This window comes from Schistocerca piceifrons, chromosome X, assembly GCF_021461385.2.
Source record: "Schistocerca piceifrons isolate TAMUIC-IGC-003096 chromosome X, iqSchPice1.1, whole genome shotgun sequence".
Taxonomy (NCBI): domain Eukaryota; kingdom Metazoa; phylum Arthropoda; class Insecta; order Orthoptera; family Acrididae; genus Schistocerca; species Schistocerca piceifrons.
This window is the reverse complement of record NC_060149.1, coordinates 422,785,370-422,804,193: the sequence shown is the minus strand read 5'-3', so window position 1 is coordinate 422,804,193 and position 18,824 is coordinate 422,785,370.

The window sequence follows — 18,824 nt, the reverse complement described above, 5'->3', positions numbered from 1 at the left end:
TTTACTTGCTGGGCATTTTAAACGTTTTTGCCGAAATTAAGGACGTATGTAGCTCCGATTAGCAACACAAACTGCCTAAGTGAGCTGCAAAATTCATTAATGTTGGCATTTATGAAGGTCAACCACAAATGGTAATTGTCAAGAAAAAGCAGCAGGCAATATTGAGTTAACTTACAACCACCTTCCCTGTTTCTCTTCCTGAATGATTTCTGTACCTACACCTTGGAAATCACTGAGAAGATACCTTCATATGATCATTTCCTTTGAGAAGGCTCCGTCTTATTGCTTCTTAACGAATGTCTGATTATTACCAATATATGTTGCATAAACGACTTTTAGGACAATAAAGAGCCATTAGGAAGAGAAACTATAGAGACCCAAGAGCCGTGGTGATTTATGTTAGTCATTCAACGTAGAAGGCTATGGCTGTATCGATTTCACTAAATGTTGGAATAGCAATGTGTGTGGTCCTCGTTCTTTCACACCAGTTAGATTAATTATTCACGAGAATATAACACTGTCAGCTATCTTACACATTTTCACGCTGTAGGTTACATGATTAGGAAAGAAATTCCGACCCTAAATTAGAGAGCAAATTGTTCCCATAATTGCATTATCGTGTAGAATGTCTCTGCTGAAATAAACAATTTAATGGCTAAATCTGTGCAGTTGTTTTCACCGCTGTACCATGATGTCAAATGGTTCAAATGGCTCTGAGCATTATGGGACTTAATATCTTAGGTCATCAGTCCCCTAGAACTTAGAACTACTTAAACCTAACTAACCTAAGGACATCACACACATCCATGGCCGAGGCAGGACTCGAACCTGCGACCGTAGTAGTCGCACGGTTCCGGACTGAGCGCCTAGAACCGCGAGACCACCGCGGCCGGCTACCATGATGTCAGTCACTTCATTATTTGATAGTGGCACTTTTCTGCCATTACTTTCACTCCATTTTACATTAGTTATTTGTGTGTGGTTATATAAGGGGCAGTCCAATGAAAACGAGACAAACGAAAAAGTGAGTAAACTGTTTAATATTTCAAAAGTAATCGCCATAACTGTTTATACATTTATACCACTGTCTTGCGTCTGTTTTCTCCGGCAGTGTCAGTTATACGTTAACAGTAAAACACAGCAGAATGAACGAGTTTACAGATGAAAAGTTAGCCGGTATGCTCCTCGTGTTTGGATTCACTGAATACGATGTAAGAGTGGCAAAGCAATGCTATTCTAAACTTTGCCCGTTGTGACAACATTCAAATCAGAATATGTTTACAGCTGTACACAGGTGCTTGTGTTTTGCGTTATGTGCTATGCTGATTGCTTTTTACTGGTACGTGGATAAAATGGACGTCCAGCGGAAAGAGGTAATGCGAATTATCTCTGAAACATTCAGGGCCACATCATGTGCCTTGTTCCCAGTCCTAGTAAACATAAAGTCTCCTAACATTAGGCGATCATAGTTAGCGACAAGAGAATACAGAAAAATCTTAGACAACCCTGAACTTCCTATACACCAAAACCTAGCACCTACAAACAGACTTAAATCTGGGTCACCTTTATGAAAAATCGGCGAAGAACTGCAAGGCTTCAACTCAAAGCCAGATTGTAAATAACTATGGACCGTAGGTGAAAATAAGAACCGAAATTTGGTAGACGACCCCAACAAGAAGTCGAAGAATTCAACTTCCCGAGGATGCTGTGGACACCTGTGAACCGTATCAGAACAAGTAATGATAGATGTAAGCAACTAATGAACAAATGGGGACTCTCTGACAGTCCTGAATGTGTGGTGAAATCCATTCAGTGGACCATATCCTAGCGTGTGAAGTTCATGGCTATGAGGGTGAAATGAAGGACCTATAGAGACACTCTAACTCAGAATATTTGTGATATAGTCCAAGATGCTACTCCAGGCGGGTGTAAAATGAATGTGCGCAACAGAAAATAAGAAACGCTAAAATGAAGATTTGGCCTTGTCTGACTATCCCCTGAAGCAGATCTTAGGATCTCTTAGTTCCATAAATTACAGTCTAAACATAAATTAATGATGAAGGGAACTAATACTACTAAATGATAAACGTTGTTTCTTATTATACGTTTATTGCAGATTAAAAAGAAAAACACCCTTTCTGACAAATGTCTATATTTCCTAAGTAAAATTATTAATCAATTGCCCAACTCTGCCCCTTTTTATGGCCACGCGATTTAACATAAATAACGCGAAATGACTGACATTGTCTACGTACCAAACACTAGATGACACTACATTCAAAGATGATCTACGGTGGTGTGGAACCTTAGTGGAAATAAACTAACGTGACCACAGCTGTTTAGCTTTTATAGCCCTAATAAGCCGACGCAATTTGCGATATCACCGTATGTACTGCGTCCGGTGAGTCGAAGTGATGGTTCTCGTACACGTCTGCAACGATGGAAGAACTCCAACCACAAATAGACTCTTCCAAACACTCAGACGGCAGAAGGCGGTCCTCTGACTAATATACTCTAATACTGTCTTCTCCTCTCTGTGTTCTACAGACGAGAAACGCGAACTCCCAACCAGAAGGACGGAGTTCAGATAACGTCTCAACATAAGTATAGGCAGAGAAAGTGCTCTCAATTACTGAATGCTGCGTACTCAACGACGACTTCCAACCCGGAGGTGAAGTCCAGAATCGTATAGGTTCAGTTCCTAACTGTTCTAACTATAAACTCTGCTGAGAGCAAAGACAGCAAGTCCGTCTGTACCAACAAAAGCTGATATCGGGTGACCGTCAGACATGGGCGCTCACAACAGAAGACCGCGTCTCTCCATCGCTGCCTTCCCAGCAAGGCTTGGCTCCCCACCATCGCAATTCCGAAAACGAATCATATTCCCGAAACCACGGAGTATTCTCCTTCTCTACAGATTCTTCCGAACGCGGACCAACCATATTTTAGTCTTTTGTCGTCCAGCGCGGAAAGTTTGCGAGGAAAAACCTATACTCGTACAATGGTACGCTTCTGAGTAAAAATCCTTGGAAATAATCCAGCTTGCGTGGTTTCCGAGGAGTCGCTTCTTCGTTCCTCTGACCTGCGTCCAAGATTTTCAGCGTTTCCGAAGTATAATTCTTCTGGTTTGGCTACAAAACCGACCGGTCGCGACTCTATTGTGCTCCAGCGCTTAGGTGCTACGACGTCCGTCATGCTATTTCCTGTGTTTAAGCAGGACCAGCACACTTGTGTGGGCCTTCCACCCAGGGCTTCAATTCCACCAGTCGTTTCATTTCCACTCGCGTTACAACATCTACTAGTATAGGCAATCATTCATTACGCCGTTTTTATAGTAAAGACCCTCCGTCACCTTTCATGCAATAAGAGTTAACAATTATTTATAAGACGTACGTGACAATGTCATTCTCCTTTATATTTTCATATACACGATGTGCAACCTATCGCATGATCCCTAATTGTGTATGTAGATCACGGCAAAGTATTTGGATGGGTGCTTGTAAGGTGCGAAATTATAGCCACCTTACAACAGTACAGAATTATATGAATATTTTTAAAGCATATTGTAATTCAGTGCAGAGCTCTAAGAATACTGTAGATCATTTTGTAAATGCCGAACGAGTAGATAATAAATAATAGGCTTTTTCATTGTTTCGAAGGTCGTAGTGACCCAAAATTGAATGACCACGTAAAACTAATTGTAGATTATTTACTTAAAAAGAAAATTTATTAAAATGCCACTTTCTAAAACTAACTAAAAAGCATAAAACAATTTCTCCTACCCCATACAGATTCCCATACAAATAAAATAACCCTTAAAATCAGCGCTTGTGAATTTTTAATAGCTATGACAATAGTTGTAAAATTTAAAACTAGAAACGCTGGGAGCATGATATAGGTAACTGATGCATGTTCAAAATGTTCAAATGTGTGTGAAATCGTATGGGATTGAACTGCTAAGGTCATCCGTCCCTAAGCTTACACACTACTTAACCTAAATTATCCTAAGGAAAAACACACACACCCATGGCTGAGGGAGGACTCGAACCTCCGCCGGGACTATAACTGATGCATGAATAGTTCACCTGAGGCACTGACAATTTTATTGAACTAAAAATGATTGAAATATTGTGTTGTTTTTCTCAACGACAGCTACTCTCTACACTCATTACTATCCGTTGGATGTGGCCAATGTTTTCCATTGTAAATTCTGTGTGTATTGTCATAGCTATTTAAAATTCACAATCACAAATTCTCAGGGCTATGTATTACACTTTTTAACCTGTCACATCTACATCTACATACGTACTACGCAAGCCACTTTACGGTGTATGGCGGAGGGTACCCTGTACCACAACTAGTCGTTTCTTTTCCCATTCCACTCGCTGATAAAGCGAGGGAAAAATGACAGTCTATATGTCTCCGTACGAGCCCTAATTTTTCGTATCTTATCTTCGAGGTCCTTTCTCGAAATGTATGTTGGCGGCAGTAGGATCGTTCTACAGTCAGCTTCAAACGCCGCTTCTCTAAACTTGCTCAGTAGCGTTCTTCGAAATAAATGTCTTCTTCCCCCCAGGGATTCCTACTTGAGCTCGCGAAGCAGCTCCGTAAAACATGCACGCTGATCGAACCTACCCCACAACTCTATCAGCTAACCTCTGAATTGCTTGTTTTTTTAAAATGTTATATTAACAAGTTTTGTAGTTATACTATTATTTTCTGCTTTTTAGTCTTGTGTGTGTAAAATTTTTCAATTGGTTTCAAATATTTTGACAAGACTGCAACAGAGACATCTGGTAAATTTCTGGCATATTTCAGTTTTTCTTCACTTGACACGACCAACATATTGCTTCCTCCAACGTATACCTCGCGAAAAGACAGTGATGAAAAAATTTAGAGGGAATCGAGCTCACACGGAGGCTAACCAGCAATCGTTCTTACCGCGAAACATTCATGCCTAGAGGAGAGAAAGTATCCTCCGTTACACACCTGACAAGACAACGAGTTAATATTGCATTGCCAGCCACTTCTGAGCAACGTTGAAAGTTTCAAGTCTCTAGCTCATCGTAAAGTGAGTTTAAAACCAATAGCAAAATTTGTACAAAATAGACAAGAAAGTGACCTAATAAAAACGTGTTAAAAAGCAGATGCCAGGCAGAGATTCGGTGGAAGAATCTTAAGGAAACGCAAATTGTCCACGAAAAAAGTGGCTTACAGAGCAATTCTTCCACCGATTTGTGAGTATTGTTTTTTCAGTCTGGGACCCTTATCAAGTACGATTAACAGAATGGAGAGAGAATATACAACGAAGAGCGGTACGGTTGGACGGGGAATTGCTTAGTTAACGCGAGAACGTTACGTGGCAATCGCTAAAAAAGAGGTGTTGCGTATCACCAAGAACGCTAACCAGCGTAGAGAGCTGGAAAACATAATATTAAACGTCTCTCGAAGTGAGAAAACGGAGAAATTAGAGCTCGTCGCTACTTTATAGACAGTCGTTCCTCCCACGCACCATTCACGCATGGAACAAAGAAAAGGAAAAGTGATAGCTCTACCAGGGTACCTTCTGCCACACACTGTAATTTGGCTTGCGGAGTTTAGACGCAGATTTAGATTTCGGAGTAATATATATCTATATGTAGATACCACGCGCCTCTCATACCAAAATACTCTAATAACACGGATCTAGAGAACATCGTTCTTGTGAAACACAACTAGCTCTTTACTCACAGGAAGTGTTGAGTGGTACTGACAAGTGATTTCAAATTGATTCCGTATTTCTAGATTTCCAGAGGGCTTTTGATACTGTACCTCACAAGCGGCTTGTAATCAAATTGTGTGTTTATGGAATATCGTCTCGATTATATGACTATTGACGGAAAGCTATCGAGGAAAACAGAAGTGATTTCTGGAGTTCCGCAGGGTAGTGTTATAGGCCCTCTGCTGCTCCTTATCTATACAAACGATTTAGGAAACAACCTGAGCTGCCGTCTTAGGTTGTTTGTTGTTTGCAGATGATGCTGTCGTTTGTCGTCTAGTTAAGTCAATACAAAGGTGTGAAAATTGGCAATTGACCCTAAATAATGAAAAGTGTGAGGTCATCCACATGAGTGCTAAAAGGAATCCAGTAAATTTCTGTTACACGATAAATCAGTCAAACCTAAAGGCCGTAAATTTAACTAAATACATAAAAATTACAATTACGAACAACTTAAATTGGAAAGAACATGTTGTGGGGAGAGCAAACCAAAGGCAGCGTTTTATCGGCAGAACGCTTAGAAAATGTAACAGATCTACTAAAAACACTGCCTACACTGCGCTTGTCCGTCCTCTTTTAGAGTACTGCTGCGAGGTTTGGCATTCCTACCGGATAGGATTAGCGGAGTACTTCGAGGGAGTTCAAAGAAGAGCAGCACGTTTTGTATTTTCGCGAAATAGTGGAAAGAGAGTCACTGACATGATACAGGATTTGCGGTGCACATATTAAAACAAAGGCGTTTTTTGTTGCGGCGGAATCTTCTCACGAAATTTCAATCACCAACTTTCTCCTTCGAATGCAAAAATATTTTGTTGACGTCGGCATACATAGGGAGAAATTATAATCACAATAAAATAAGGGAAATCAGAGCTCACACGGAAAGATATAGGAGTTCCTTTTTTCCGCACGCCGTTCGAGATTGGAATAAAAGAGAATATTGTGAAGGCGGTTCGACGAACCCTCTGCCAGGCACTTAAGTGTGATTTGCGGAGTATCGATGTAGACGTAGATGTGGATGTAGATGAATAACATTCCCGTACAGCCTTAGAAGTATTGTCAGTGGGACTCGGGTTCACCATATAGAGAAAAGGAGCGTTTCCCGAATGGAGATACTGTACAAAAAACAGCAGGTCAGTATTACGAACGCTCGGCTGGCTGGACGGCAGTTAAGGCGTGACTTGTGAAACAGCGAGCAATTGCTAGAGTCAAGTACCGCTAGGAGACCGAGATCACACGGCCACATTCCTCCGCAGCGACGCAGCGCGCCTAAAAACGGCGGCACAAGGCAGTTCACAAGTAATCGTCGCTGAGGCAAGGCATCCCATCTACACTTTGAAGATACGCGAGTAAGGTAAATAGAGATGAAATTTTGTTTATGGTTTACTAGTGATAGGTACACTATAATGTACGTCGAAGTGGCCGAGCGGTCCTGGGCGCTACAGTCTGGAACCGCGCGACCGCTACGGTAGCAGGTTCGAATCTTGCCTCGTTCATGGATGTTTGTGATGTCCTTAGGTTAGTTAGGTTTAAGTAGTTCTAAGTTCTAGGGGATTGATGACCTCATATGTGAAGTCCTATAGTGCTCAGAGCCATTTGAACCATTCGACGGCTTCTCTAAATGGTCGGATTGTGTACGTTTCAACTAAACAGACATTTTTGCAATACCGTCCAGTGGCAATAACCATGTTTTAATGGGCTTGTTGTCAACAGGAGTTCATTCAAAATTGGCAAAGATTTGTAAGAGACCAACGCCTAAATTTTCAGCAATTAAGAAACAGGCGACCGATTTTAGTTGTGGTCGTACTTATCTTGAAAATGAAACTTTTGAATGGCAGCTGAAAGTCCAGCCATAGATGTTAATGTCGAATGCACAGTTTGGTATGAGATAATTAACGACTAAAGGTGTATCACATAGGCATTTCAGAGAAGAGAGTCCAAGAATTTTCTTAAAGGAAGACACCACCATTTGACTTTTTTAGTGTTTATTTAAGTACAACCCAGGTTTCGGCCTTTTATGCCATTTTCAAGTATTTGCTAAAAGAAAAACCCGCATACAGTAAGACCACGTAAAGTTTCAAAAGATGTAAAATGCCTTAAATAATGAATGTAAGTTGGTGTATGACTACGAAATATGAAGTTACATTTAAATCTTTAACATATATTGTAGGACACTTACCAGGTTGTCAAGCTCAAATTTGTCCATAAAATAAGGAAAATATTGCCTCCGCAAGAAATTCCAGATGTAAAACCGCTTTCATGTAACAGATCAGTAAGTAATCGCTGGAGCACGTTATATTGCATGTAGCGCTGTAGTATTTGAATACGAACAGCGCCTGTGCTATGTCCTCAATACGCTGGAAATGATAGTCTGGGTCAGAACAGTGGTCTGCGCATTGTGAGTGCATTATGTCTGAGTTATGTGAATTGGAACGCGGTCAAACTGTTCTGCTCGTATGGTGTGTACTTCGGTAACGAAGGTAGCCAAAGTGTTTGGTGCTTCAAGACGCACCGTATCGAAGGTTTATACCGCATACAGGGGAAGCGGAAAAACAATATCCTCTAAGCCGCAACGCGGGAGAAGGTGCGTGTTGACTAATCTTGATAGATGCTCATTGAAAAAGATTGTGACGAAAAATAAGAGGACTACAGCTGAAAAATTAACTGCGGAACTGAATGTCGCATTCGTGAACCTTGTCAGCATCAAAACCACGAAGGGAACTCCATGAGCAGGGAATTGCAGGGCTAGCAGGAATTCCAAAAACGATCATCATCGTTACCAGAACTTCCCACTATTTTGCAGGAAGAATGGTATAACATCATTTTAAAAACCAGACAGGACTTGTATTTATACATTCCGAGACGACTGGAAGCTGTTTTGAATGCCAACGGGTTTCCTACACCGTATTAGATTGGTAATGTGTAGTATTTTTCGTGTCTCCATATTTTTGTCCACCCTCTGTGTCATGTGTATTGGATGCTGAGCAAAAGCGAATGAGCAATTTGTAAGCAACATTTATGCCATTTATATTTAACTTCATTCACAGAGTGCCTTGGTTCAACCTATTCAACCAGTGTGCTTCATTATCAATGCCCGAATACTTACGGCTCTTACATTCTGCATGCATGCTTCCCACCACTTACAGTTCGTTTTTCAAGTTTTTTGCCAGTTTTTTGTGTCTCTTGTCTTATTTTTTACCACTAAATTTATCTGGGTTGTTTTTAATGTCGGCGATATGAAGTGGAAATGGAAATGAGCGTTTGGCGTCATTGGCCGGGAGGTCCCTTACGGGGCAGGTCCGGCCGCCTTGGTGCAGGTACATTCGACGCCACATTGGGCGACCTGTGCGCCGGATGGGGATTAAATGACCCAGCCGGGAATCGAACCCGGGCCCCTTAGGACGGCAGTCCATAACGCTGACCACTTTTTTATTATTTTTATTATTTTAAATCTCATTTTTGTTCTTTTTTCGTTCGTTGTATCCGCTCGGGGCGGACGTCGCAAGACACCCGTTTCAGTTCGTTGTTGATCGATTGACTCATTTTTTTTATTACAGACGGCAACTAACCCTCTGACCGAACACGCTGAGCTACCGTGCCGGCACCATTCAGCTATCGGGGCTGACGGCGACGTGAAGCACAGATATGTGAATTCATGGACAACAGCGTGAGACTCTCTCTCGTTGGTGTCTCCGTTTCCAGCTCTCTTCTACAGGTTACAAAGCCAATATGAGTGTTTCTTCGAGTAAATCGGACTGCAAGCAAAGAAAAACTGAAAGCATTCTCTTGGCCGGCAACACATGCCGGTTATGGACATTTAAGTATGTCATGTATGCGTGTATGAGATACAAATTTAAAGAGAAAGAGAGAGAGGGAGAGGGGGAGGGAAGAGGGAGATAGACAAGGGAGGGAGAGAGAGAGAGAGAGAGAGAGAGAGAGAGAGAGAGAGAGAGGGGAGGGAGGGAGTGACAGAAAGAAGGAGAGGGAGAGACAGACGGACAGAGAGAGAGGGAGAGAGAGAGAGAGAGAGAGAGAGGGAGGAAGTGCAGAGAAAGAGGGTAAGAGAGGGACTGAATGAGGGAGGGAGGTGGTGAGGGAAGAAGAGGAGGATGGAGAGGAGAGGGGGATGTCAAGATGATGCAGCGTGTGACAACATATGTCCGCAACCATAGACAGCATACTAACAATATTTAGTTTCGTTTTATATATCTTTTTGACTATAGGTTATGGTGACATCCTGACCTGTTGCGTATCCCGAGGTCTAGGTTAGGTCTGATTGTGAGTTGACAAAGGCAACAAATTTAATGTCGTAAAAGTAAGTGCAGTTCGTGTTATAGAGCGTATTTTATGCGCACTGGATCTCGACGATTGGTTTATGTCGTACGGTTTGTTAACGTCAAGTGTGAAAGAAGGCGGGTGGTATTGTGAGCCTAAATATTTTCCATGTCGTAATCCTCAAATGTATAGTCACGTTTAATTTCAGATGAGGCACTTTGTTAGTTCTTGTATTTGACCCTTCCTTGCTGTAACATGTGAAAAAACTAAACCTGTGTTAATAGTGCTTGAGTTGCTCAGACATTTTAAATATTTATGGGATCTTCGTAACGTATTTACGTTCTTCCCATTCGTTAGGGAAGCTGTCAAATTGTTATATCTTTTACACTGCTTTGAAAATTTCTTTTTTGTTACTTAGTTCCTTTCGTGATATTACGTTGCGCACAAACGTTTATTGATTGTTCTGCCGTCATTTGCAAAAGCCTTAGAGCCACCGAAAATAAATTTAATATTGAACTTACTTATATGGAAAAAAATCATTAAATATAACACACAGTAGGCAACGGCAAACTCTTGTTCTTACCTTAGCTCTTTATGTATACTTTTCATACATTTTTATAGCTGTCGCTGAAACAAAACATTAGTTTTGCGGATTTCTTGGTTTAATTTTGGCGCTTCGCTTTGTTTTCTAACTAATCATTTTGAATGTGTTTAGCGATTGGTTTAGGCATTTGCGTTTCTTTTCATATTTTGAATCGCTGTGTATTAGACTAAGTGTGACTTTTATCCTCAGTTTTGTTAAAAATGTTGTACTGAGTGTCTATTTGATATTGCTAGATTATCGGTTCTTGTACATCCAGTACATTGACTGAAAAAATTCTGTTTCGATTTGCAGTATTGTCTGTACTATATTCATTTACATTTTCAGACAAAGACAAGATGGAAATAAACAAATATTGTGTTTATGCATTGTGTAAGAACGGATCCCAAGTCGAGAGTGCTTTATTTACAAAAGTGGCGGCCGAAGGAACTTCCAGCCAACATCTGAATGATACTTTTCGAAACGGTTGACCAAGATCATAAGTACTTAATCTTCCTAATTTTTATTAACTCTTAACCCACCTCAAGTGTTTACTTCCGCAATTCTGACGACGAGAAGTAAGAGAAGGGACAGGCCTGCTCTCATGTTGCAAGGTCTATTTTTGTGTGAAACATTAAGTGTATCTGAGCTCAGATAACACACATTTTCGTAAATGTCCCTTAGTTGGTGTCATAGAACTACTCATCGTAAATGGTTCATCACATTTTCTCCGAGGTTTGCGGTGACGGACGGACTCCAGCAGTGAGCTGGTTATGGTATCCACAATACATGCGCTGTGAGATCTTTTTGTATTTCTTGCTGCTTTGTTCGGTACTCGTTAAGAAAAAAAAATGAGTAAAAGAGACGCCGAGGATTCAAAGACTGCTTCATACACCACCGTGAGTAAATAATAAACAATATCTTACAAAATAATTCAAGGAAATGTAATAAAAAGCAGCATACACTGAGCTGACGAAAGACATGGGATAGCGATATCCACATATACTGATAGCGGTAGGTTCGCGTACACAAGGTATAAAAGGCCAGTTCATTAGGGGAGCTGTCATTTGTACTCAGGTGATTCATGTGAAAAGTTTTCCGACGTGATTACGGTCGCACGATAGGAATTAACAGACTTTGAATGCGCAATAGTAGTAAGAGCCAGAGGCATCAGGTATTCAGTTTCGGAAATCGTTAGGAAATTCAATATTCCGAGATCCACAACGTCAAGAGAGTGCCGCGAATATCAAATTTCACGCATTACCTCTCACCACGGACAACGCAGAGGCCGACGGCCTTCGTTCAATGACCGAGAGCAGCGACATTTGCGTATAGTTGTTAGTGCTAATAGACAAGCAACACTGCGTGAAATAACGTCAGATATCAATGTGGGACGTACGGCGAACATATCCGTTAGGACAGTGCAGCGAAATTTGGCGTTAATGGGCTATGGCAGCAGACGACCGACGCGAGTGCTTTTGCTACAGCACGACATTGCCTGCAGCGCCTCTCGTGAGCTCGTGATCATATAGGTTGGACCGTAGACGACTGGAAAACCGTAGCTTTCGTCAGATGAGTCCTGATTTCAGTTGGAAAAGCTGATGGCAGGGTTCGAGTGTGGCGCAGACACCACGAAGCAAGTCGTAAACAAGGCAATGTGCAAGCTGGTCGTGGCTCCATAATGGTGTGAACCGATAATTGACTGGAAATGGTTATGTTCGGCTACTTGGAGACTATTCATAGCCATTCATGCATTTAATGTTCCCAGTCAAGATGGAATTTTTGTGGATGACAATGCGCCATGTGGCCGGGCCGCAGTTATTCTCTAATGGTTTGAAGAGCATTCTGGACAATTTGAGCGAATGTTTTGGGCACTTACAAGGGGAGGCCACGACGTTTGGAACGCAGATTTACTGTAAACTTCGTACACTCGTAATACTCCATGAGCACAACAAAATGTGTAAGCAGCAGCGCGTACTTTTCGAGCGTTGCTGAGAAAATCGCAAAATAATGTCAGTCGTCGAATATATATCTGTACGTGGCCATGTCAACCATGAAGCGACGGCACGGCAGCTCAGCGTGTTAGCCGGCACGGTAGCTAGCGTGCTCGGTCAGAGGGTTAGCCGCCCTCTGCAATTAAAAAAAAAACTGAGTTCATAGATCAACAAAGAACTTAAAACTGTGTATTACGACGTCCGCCTCGATCAGATGCAACGAACGAAAACGAACAAAATAAAATTAAAAAAAAAGCGTGTTCGGTCAGAGCGTTAGCTTCCCTTTCTAATAACAAAACTGAGCGAACGGATGAACGATCAAACTGAACGGGTGTCATCGGACGTCCGCCCTGAACAAATCCAGCGAACAATATAGAACAAAACGTATTTTTTTTAAAAAAAGTGGCTGGCGTTCAAGCCGCTGGATCGAGTTCCGTTCGTCTGTTTTTTTTTTTCTCAACACAGTCATTTTCTTTACTATTTATGTTACAACTGATATAATGGGAAAAAATACGTGTAATCGGATGAACTTTTATTAAATTTACAATGTTATTTGGCGGTCTACTAATTTTTATTATCACAAATAATATAATATTCATAACTATCGACTAGTAAACAGCCAAACACATAAAGTGAAGCTGAAAATCTATCCTTGTCCGTATCTTCAAAACTGTTCGTATTTAATCGAAAGAGAACGAGAAATTGCTTCTCGGAAGACGCTATTAAAATACACTCGATACTGCATAACCAATTATCAGCGCCGAATTTTAAGGAAATACTGTGTTATGCATGGTTTGTTTCCAAACCGTCTGAAAGAGAGGTTTTTGAAAATGTTAACAATGTTAGTTTTTCCACAGAAAACGTCAAAAGACCTTGCGTATGCGGAAACATAGCATTTATTCAATGAAGCTGGTGCCGTTTAACTTTATGTTTTCCATGTTTATACGAAAAATACCATCCTGCATCTTGTACTCGTAATGTCTAAAGCGACGATTAATTGTACATCTTTCGAAAGCCGTCTGTGGCGGTCAAAACTTGGAGGTAACAAGTCGTTTCGGGATCCTTCCAGGTATAAGGGATTTCTCAAATCACGGACAAGCATACATTTTCGGTATGACTTTATGCATTTGGTCGTTTACTAGTCGATAGTTATGAATATTACTTTATTTGTGATAGTAAAAATTAGTGGACTGCCAAATAACATTGTAAATTTAATAAAATTTCATCCGATTACACGTATTTTGCCCATAATATCAATTGTAATATAAATAATAAAATGACTGTGTTGAAAAAAAAAGCTACGAACGGAACTCGATCCAGCGGCTTGAACGCCAAACACTTTTTTCTAAAAAAAAAAAATAAACTGTCCTATATTGTTCGTTGAGTTTGTTCAGGGTGGACGTCCGACGACACCCGTTCGGTTGGTTCGATGATCCGTTCGCTCAGTTCTTTTATTATAAAGGGCAGATAACGCTCTGACCGAACACGATTTTTTTTAACTCATTTTGTTCGATTTTGTTCGTTGCATCTGCTCGGGGCGGACGTCGTAAGACATCCGTTTAAGTTCGTTGTTGATCGATTAACTCAGTTTTTTTTATTACAGAGGGAGATAACCCTCTGACCGAACACGCTGAGCTACCGTGCCGGCTTTCTGGTCGTTTACTAGTCGATAGTTATGAATATTACATTATTTGTGATAATAAATTTAGTAGACTGCCAAATAACATTGTAAATTTAATAAAATTTCATCCGATTACACGTATTTTGCCCATAATATCAATTGTAATATAAATAATAAAATGACTGTGTTGAAAAAAAAAGCTACGAACGGAACTCGATCCAGCGGCTTGAACGCCAAACACTTTTTTCTAAAAAAAAAAAATAAACTGTCCTATATTGTTCGTTGAGTTTGTTCAGGGTGGACGTCCGACGACACCCGTTCGGTTGGTTCGATGATCCGTTCGCTCAGTTCTTTTATTATAAAGGGCAGATAACGCTCTGACCGAACACGATTTTTTTTTAACTCATTTTGTTCGATTTTGTTCGTTGCATCTGCTCGGGGCGGACGTCGTAAGACATCCGTTTAAGTTCGTTGTTGATCGATTAACTCAGTTTTTTTTATTACAGAGGGAGATAACCCTCTGACCGAACACGCTGAGCTACCGTGCCGGCTTTCTGGTCGTTTACTAGTCGATAGTTATGAATATTACATTATTTGTGATAATAAATTTAGTAGACTGCCAAATAACATTGTAAATTTAATAAAATTTCATCCGATTACACGTATTTTGCCCATAATATCAATTGTAATATAAATAATAAAATGACTGTGTTGAAAAAAAAAGCTACGAACGGAACTCGATCCAGCGGCTTGAACGCCAAACACTTTTTTCTAAAAAAAAAAAATAAACTGTCCTATATTGTTCGTTGAGTTTGTTCAGGGTGGACGTCCGACGACACCCGTTCGGTTGGTTCGATGATCCGTTCGCTCAGTTCTTTTATTATAAAGGGCAGATAACGCTCTGACCGAACACGATTTTTTTTTAACTCATTTTGTTCGATTTTGTTCGTTGCATCTGCTCGGGGCGGACGTCGTAAGACATCCGTTTAAGTTCGTTGTTGATCGATTAACTCAGTTTTTTTTATTACAGAGGGAGATAACCCTCTGACCGAACACGCTGAGCTACCGTGCCGGCTTTCTGGTCGTTTACTAGTCGATAGTTATGAATATTACATTATTTGTGATAATAAATTTAGTAGACTGCCAAATAACATTGTAAATTTAATAAAATTTCATCCGATTACACGTATTTTGCCCATAATATCAATTGTAATATAAATAATAAAATGACTGTGTTGAAAAAAAAAGCTACGAACGGAACTCGATCCAGCGGCTTGAACGCCAAACACTTTTTTCTAAAAAAAAAAATAAACTGTCCTATATTGTTCGTTGAGTTTGTTCAGGGTGGACGTCCGACGACACCCGTTCGGTTGGTTCGATGATCCGTTCGCTCAGTTCTTTTATTATAAAGGGCAGATAACGCTCTGACCGAACACGATTTTTTTTAACTCATTTTGTTCGATTTTGTTCGTTGCATCTGCTCGGGGCGGACGTCGTAAGACATCCGTTTAAGTTCGTTGTTGATCGATTAACTCAGTTTTTTTTATTACAGAGGGAGATAACCCTCTGACCGAACACGCTGAGCTACCGTGCCGGCTTTCTGGTCGTTTACTAGTCGATAGTTATGAATATTACATTATTTGTGATAATAAATTTAGTAGACTGCCAAATAACATTGTAAATTTAATAAAATTTCATCCGATTACACGTATTTTGCCCATAATATCAATTGTAATATAAATAATAAAATGACTGTGTTGAAAAAAAAAGCTACGAACGGAACTCGATCCAGCGGCTTGAACGCCAAACACTTTTTTCTAAAAAAAAAAAATAAACTGTCCTATATTGTTCGTTGAGTTTGTTCAGGGTGGACGTCCGACGACACCCGTTCGGTTGGTTCGATGATCCGTTCGCTCAGTTCTTTTATTATAAAGGGCAGATAACGCTCTGACCGAACACGATTTTTTTTTAACTCATTTTGTTCGATTTTGTTCGTTGCATCTGCTCGGGGCGGACGTCGTAAGACATCCGTTTAAGTTCGTTGTTGATCGATTAACTCAGTTTTTTTTATTACAGAGGGAGATAACCCTCTGACCGAACACGCTGAGCTACCGTGCCGGCTTTCTGGTCGTTTACTAGTCGATAGTTATGAATATTACATTATTTGTGATAATAAATTTAGTAGACTGCCAAATAACATTGTAAATTTAATAAAATTTCATCCGATTACACGTATTTTGCCCATAATATCAATTGTAATATAAATAATAAAATGACTGTGTTGAAAAAAAAAGCTACGAACGGAACTCGATCCAGCGGCTTGAACGCCAAACACTTTTTTCTAAAAAAAAAAATAAACTGTCCTATATTGTTCGTTGAGTTTGTTCAGGGTGGACGTCCGACGACACCCGTTCGGTTGGTTCGATGATCCGTTCGCTCAGTTCTTTTATTATAAAGGGCAGATAACGCTCTGACCGAACACGATTTTTTTTAACTCATTTTGTTCGATTTTGTTCGTTGCATCTGCTCGGGGCGGACGTCGTAAGACATCCGTTTAAGTTCGTTGTTGATCGATTAACTCAGTTTTTTTTATTACAGAGGGAGATAACCCTCTGACCGAACACGCTGAGCTACCGTGCCGGCTTTCTGGTCGTTTACTAGTCGATAGTTATGAATATTACATTATTTGTGATAATAAATTTAGTAGACTGCCAAATAACATTGTAAATTTAATAAAATTTCATCCGATTACACGTATTTTGCCCATAATATCAATTGTAATATAAATAATAAAATGACTGTGTTGAAAAAAAAAGCTACGAACGGAACTCGATCCAGCGGCTTGAACGCCAAACACTTTTTTCTAAAAAAAAAAAATAAACTGTCCTATATTGTTCGTTGAGTTTGTTCAGGGTGGACGTCCGACGACACCCGTTCGGTTGGTTCGATGATCCGTTCGCTCAGTTCTTTTATTATAAAGGGCAGATAACGCTCTGACCGAACACGATTTTTTTTTAACTCATTTTGTTCGATTTTGTTCGTTGCATCTGCTCGGGGCGGACGTCGTAAGACATCCGTTTAAGTTCGTTGTTGATCGATTAACTCAGTTTTTTTTATTACAGAGGGAGATAACCCTCTGACCGAACACGCTGAGCTACCGTGCCGGCTTTCTGGTCGTTTACTAGTCGATAGTTATGAATATTACATTATTTGTGATAATAAATTTAGTAGACTGCCAAATAACATTGTAAATTTAATAAAATTTCATCCGATTACACGTATTTTGCCCATAATATCAATTGTAATATAAATAATAAAATGACTGTGTTGAAAAAAAAAGCTACGAACGGAACTCGATCCAGCGGCTTGAACGCCAAACACTTTTTTCTAAAAAAAAAAAATAAACTGTCCTATATTGTTCGTTGAGTTTGTTCAGGGTGGACGTCCGACGACACCCGTTCGGTTGGTTCGATGATCCGTTCGCTCAGTTCTTTTATTATAAAGGGCAGATAACGCTCTGACCGAACACGATTTTTTTTTAACTCATTTTGTTCGATTTTGTTCGTTGCATCTGCTCGGGGCGGACGTCGTAAGACATCCGTTTAAGTTCGTTGTTGATCGATTAACTCAGTTTTTTTTATTACAGAGGGAGATAACCCTCTGACCGAACACGCTGAGCTACCGTGCCGGCTTTCTGGTCGTTTACTAGTCGATAGTTATGAATATTACATTATTTGTGATAATAAATTTAGTAGACTGCCAAATAACATTGTAAATTTAATAAAATTTCATCCGATTACACGTATTTTGCCCATAATATCAATTGTAATATAAATAATAAAATGACTGTGTTGAAAAAAAAAGCTACGAACGGAACTCGATCCAGCGGCTTGAACGCCAAACACTTTTTTCTAAAAAAAAAAAATAAACTGTCCTATATTGTTCGTTGAGTTTGTTCAGGGTGGACGTCCGACGACACCCGTTCGGTTGGTTCGATGATCCGTTCGCTCAGTTCTTTTATTATAAAGGGCAGATAACGCTCTGACCGAACACGATTTTTTTTTAACTCATTTTGTTCGATTTTGTTCGTTGCATCTGCTCGGGGCGGACGTCGTAAGACATCCGTTTAAGTTCGTTGTTGATCGATTAACTCAGTTTTTTTTATTACAGAGGGAGATAACCCTCTGACCGAACACGCTGAGCTACCGTGCCGGCTTTCTGGTCGTTTACTAGTCGATAGTTATGAATATTACATTATTTGTGATAATAAATTTAGTAGACTGCCAAATAACATTGTAAATTTAATAAAATTTCATCCGATTACACGTATTTTGCCCATAATATCAATTGTAATATAAATAATAAAATGACTGTGTTGAAAAAAAAAGCTATGAACGGAACTCGATCCAGCGGCTTGAACGCCAAACACTTTTTTCTAAAAAAAAAAAATAAACTGTCCTATATTGTTCGTTGAGTTTGTTCAGGGTGGACGTCCGACGACACCCGTTCGGTTGGTTCGATGATCCGTTCGCTCAGTTCTTTTATTATAAAGGGCAGATAACGCTCTGACCGAACACGATTTTTTTTTAACTCATTTTG